Source organism: Ursus maritimus, unplaced genomic scaffold, assembly GCF_017311325.1.
Source record: "Ursus maritimus isolate PB19 unplaced genomic scaffold, ASM1731132v1 scaffold_3, whole genome shotgun sequence".
NCBI lineage: Eukaryota > Metazoa > Chordata > Mammalia > Carnivora > Ursidae > Ursus > Ursus maritimus.
In genome coordinates, this window is record NW_024425563.1 from 35979142 (window position 1) to 35984444 (window position 5303).

The 5303-nt window shown below is 42.9% G+C and overlaps 1 pseudogene; it reads left to right on the forward strand.

Annotated features, from left to right (window-relative positions):
- Nucleotides 1-541: 541 nt before the first annotated feature.
- LOC103659073 lies at nucleotides 542-4325 on the forward strand (annotated as a pseudogene).
- The last annotated feature ends 978 nt before the right edge of the window (nucleotides 4326-5303 follow it).

Genomic DNA, 5303 nt, shown 5'->3' on the forward strand with positions numbered 1-5303 from the left:
AACTGGCTCGAACGCAGCCCTTTGCGAATTGAGGTTTTCTGCCTCAGTCACTGACGCGGACCGTACATCTTTAGGAGCGGCGCCCTTTGGGAGGAATCGCTGCAATTCTAAGTCACAGATTGACTGAGGGCGTTAAATCTCATGGTCATAAAGCTATCCAAGAAATATTTTGAAATAGTGATTAAACTTGCAATGCCATAGAATCGTCATTTCTGAAAGCATCCTCCAAATGAAAGTCAAAGTTAAATGCGTTCTGCAAATTTGCCAAAAGTGTAAACTTAATAACCAACACATTTTTTTTTTTTTACATTTTTATAAGGTGACGATTACTGGTCAGAGGACATGACCATTTTCCTAGCTATAAATATGCAGTCAAGGTACCTTCCAAAAATATGAGTAGCAGGTTCTTTGTTGTGTGTTAGATTCTTTTTTTATTTGGATTTTTGGCTCCTTTCGGTGTTTTCAATTACACTGACAATGTTAAGATGAAGCCATTGCAGCAATACATTAACATATTCGTCTCTCAGATACATGAAGCGGAATGTGTCCAGAGCACGCTCCTGAGACTGCTGCAGGGACCCTGAAACAGCCCGTTTTGGTTCCTTCTGAACCTGGTGAGCAAACTCTTCTAACACATTCGTGTTGTACTAGTCTGTTGCTTGCAACCAACGACGTCTAGCTGATACGCCTCCCACAAGTAGAGGACTCCCAGATGACTGACCTGCCTTTCTATCTGGACCTTATGCAACAAAGCAGTAAAGGCGAATTCAGACAGACCCAAGACAGAGAAGGGTGAGCAAGTAAATATTTGGCTACAGGATTCCATTTCTTTGAAGACTTGACTAAACAGGGATGAATGGACTTACAGCGTAATATCCTTAGAGAAACTGGCCTCTCTCATCCAGACATATAAAGACTGAGAGGAGGTCAGGTTTAAAATAAAAATAAAAATTACTAAGGGTTTGAATTGTCTGAACATGAAAGGGATTGGGGCACTCCTTGAGAATAAAAGTAGTATAAAGATGAAAAAATAAATTAGTGCTTTATAGCATAGGCACTAAAAGAATACAATTTGTCATCTTAAAAGGAACAAAATTTCAGAATGATAATGCCTTTATTTTCATTAGAAAAATAATTCAATAAATTTTTCTGTTTTCTCAATAGTAGTAACTTTTTGGTCTCAACTCAGGAATTATTTACCTTTATATACTCAGAGTTAATACCATTTATTTGAAAATAAAAACAGGCTTGACCGATACTGTTAAACAGAAACAACAAGCCCAAAACAGAGTGACTTGCTAAGCTCCACCAACTTAATACCGAATCTAGGGCAGTTCCAGCCTGTCGCAGGAGTGGAATCTGAAACCAATCAGTGTGGAATTTCCTGATCAGCACTTGGGAGACAATCTGCACATAAGACCTCCCGCACTCTCCCCTAAGGGAAGGTGACCTTGTGTCAAACAACCCTTTCTTTTCTCTGGCTAATAACTTCCTTGTCCCACCTCATTTCTGCCTATAACACCTTCCATTTTGTAGACTCCTGGAAGCACACTTCTATTTGTTAGATGGGATGTTGCCTGAGTCATGAATTGTTGGATAAAGCCAAATAGGTCTTAAACTTCACTAGGTTGGTTTTTGTTCTTTACCATGGGTAATGTGAAAGAGAAAAAAAATAGGTTAGAATATTTACAGAGGCTAAACTCAAAAGGAATCTAGGGACTTGGTGGCCTGTCACCTTACCCCAACTTGCTCTCTCCACACCAACCCCTTGCTTAAATCCATTCAGGGACCTCCCACTGCTCTTGTAATTATAACCCCAATTCCACAAGACATCGATACGGTCTGACCCCTGTCTGCCTGTCCAGGATCACATCACGCCACGCTCTATCTGACCCTCTACACCCCAGCCATGCTGCTTTCTTTCAGTTCCTCAGTCATCCTGCTCCCTCTAAGCACAGTGCCTTTGTACATGCTCTCCTTCTGCCCAAGGACCAGCCTTCCTCCCCCTGATAATCCCCCTTCCCCAAATCACTTCAGCATAAACACTGCTGCTCGGGAAAGACTGGCCTGCCCCAGCAACCAGGTTGGATTCTTTAGCTCCTCCCTCTCACAGCACCGTCCTCATGCAGGCCGAAGTGCACATTTATCTGTGTCATTATTTGATGTTCATTCTTTTCTACAAGACTGTAAGCTCCTTGAGATCAGGGACTGCATCTGGTTTTACTTGCCCTTTCATACCCCGCAACTAAAGCTAGCTATGCAATAATTACTTGGCAGATTACGGAAGGAACCAATTCCCTTAGTACCAGTATCAGAGGCAGAATCCTGGGCTGGTGATCAGAGCTGTGAGTTTGTCTTACCTGCATATTTTTCCTGATACCCAGATACGGAGCTGAAAGAAATCTGTGCAGGGCAGCCTTCTATGGGTTCGCAGTTCTGCAAAGATCTACAGGACCCGATACAGGGGTAAGTAGCACTGCATGCAGCTCTCTCTCCTCACACGATTTAGGCAGACCCAGCATGTTTGTCCTGGTAACATGTGGATGGCCTCAAATGACTGCTCCTCCTCAGAGAAAGCACTGAGGGGCTGCCTCGTACAGACAGGACATTTGTACCTTTGCATCTCTCTCTAGTGAAACTGGAAGAAGGCAGGCGATGACAAAGTACTGTTTTGACACGTTTCTGTTTCTAATTCCATTAGGTTCCAGATCATACATCTAAAAATTATGGGTGCAGAGCCTGGTTCCAAGCAGGCTACTAGAACAGAGAACAATTTAAGGAGGAACAGGTAGCTTGTTTCTCAAAGAAAGTGGGATGAGCAAATGGAAAGGAATGGACATGGAAGGAAAAATGCTGCTTTGAAAAACAATAATGCAGAGCTTCCAGGTTGGTAAACATGTGGGGATCTGGGAGAGTGGCACACCGGGGGAGGGTGTGGGAGCTCCGTGCACTTCCCCCTGCTCCCTGCCATGTCCCCCCTGCCCCCACCCCGTGCCTCTCTTCCACCTAGCTGATCTTGAATTATATCCTTTTATAATAAACTGGTGATCTATCTTTTATGCTCTTGAGTGCCTCAAAATTGAAGAAGCCTAAGTTTATTGTATATGTGCAGAACTGAACCTTCTAGGATATTTCAGTATCCCCAAGAAAATATACATCCATCAGATTCCAGAAATTCAAGCTACACTGACTCAGTCTCAAGAAGGCATCTTCTTCTGGGATATGACTGATAGTAAAAGAGCAGAGCTGCTGGTCCATTTTATATCACCACCAGCAACGTATGGGTGCATCATTTCTCTGCATCATTACCAACATTTGGCAGTGATTCCTCATTGCCCACCTTCCCATCCACACTCCTGCTCACTGCCATCCACAAGAGACATCATGCCTCTACCTCAGAAGGATCCACAGTGCTTACATGATCTACCCCTTCAGACCTGAATTGAGACCCAGTAAGATCCAGAGGATATACAGATCTCTAAGGCTCTGGAGGAGGCCTGTCTCTCCTCCCATCCTCTAAAGCCTGGCGATCTGAAGGAGCCTCCTGATGTTGGTATAACTAGTACCCTTGAGAATCCTCAGAGTTTCCACTCATCGTCCACGGCCACCAGAGCCACCTCATCAAGCACATCAGGTGCGGGATCCAAGAGCCAAGAAGAAGAACTAAAATAGCACTTCACAGTTTGGGCTAGACCGCAAGAACGTGCCCATAGATAAGAGAGTAGTAGATTAATTGGTCAATTTCATGTTGCTCTGGTATGGAGTGAATGAACCAATGACAAAGGCAGATATGTTGAAGATTGTCATCAAAGAGTACGAAGACCACTTCACTAAGATCCTCCTGAGAGCCTCTGAGCACGTGGAGGTGATCTTTGGCCTTGATGTGAAGGAAGTAGATCTCACCAACTCCTGCCATGACCTCATCAAATTGGGCCTCACATGTGATAGGGTGTTGCATGGTGAAAAGGGCGGGCCTAAGACCAGCATCCTGACAGAAGGACAACTGTGTCACTGAAGAGGAAGTCTAGGAAGTTCTGAATGTGATGGGGATGGATTCTGAGAGGAAGCACTTTATCTGTGGGGAGCTCAGGGAACTCGTCACCAAAGATTTCACGAAGGAAAAGTACCTGGAGTAACAACAGGTGGTTCCACAACGATCCCACACGATCTGAATTTCTATGGGGCCCAAGAGCCCACACTGAAGCCACCGAGGTGCAAATCCTAGATTTTCTGGCCAGGGTTCACGGGACTAACCCAAGTTCATTCCAACTCAGTCTGAGGAGACTCTGCAAGACGAAGAAGAGAAAGCCGGAGCCACAGGTTGAGCCGGGGCTCTGTCTACTGCCGAGGCCACTGCACACTCTAGTCCGAGTCTACTCATTGCTCTTGCCCCTGGTGAAGCCGGGGGCAGAGTCTTCATTCTGTTTGAAAAGGTCAGTTAGTGATCATAGAATTGAGGTCTGAGGTAGGGCAGAAAGGAACACTATACATACTCCTCTAGCTCCTATTTTAAATGTGTAAGCTGAAAAAAATATTTTTTTGGAAAATGTATACTTTTTATTTTTTGATATATTACTCGAATATTGTTTCTTTCAATGTAGATTCAATTAGTTTCAAATTCTCCAACCTTATGAATGCTATCGGTCACACATTTATTGCTATGAGGAGGCTTAATAGTAAGAGTTTTGTTCTGTAAAGGAAATGGGGAACCATCCACCTTATTTTGTCATCCAGAATGAGAACATGGCGTTGCGATAGGCATTTCCTTGGAACTGTGAAAGAAATCTGCTTTGTGATAGTTGGGTCCAGAGACAAAGAGAGAAGAAAATCTAAAAGATGCTCAAATCTCGGCCTTCCTATCCTTTTTATTTCTTATTCCATAAAGTTAAAAGATACATACATGGATTTGCTTAGCTCTTTCAAGAATGTATGAGAAATAGATCTTAATAAACTAGAACTCATGCTTACTGAAAAAAAAACCCAACACAGAATTTTAATTTTCTCTTGTAAAAATCTTAACAAAACATTGGAAATACAGCCATGAAAAGATATCGGGTTAAAATAAACACAGTAAGTTTTCCTGGTTTAGTAAATAAAATAGCAGTTAACGTTCTACGGTCCAGCTATTTAGGTAGAATGCGTGTTAACAATACCAGATGGTACCATTTATGCCCACACCTTAGCAAGTATACCTCGCAATTTTCATACAGCATTCATTTTCGAAGAGCAAGTGGAAAATAAACTAGTAGCTAAAAGCAGAAGAGAAAGCTGTTGGATTCAATGAGAGTTTTGCATTTGAATAG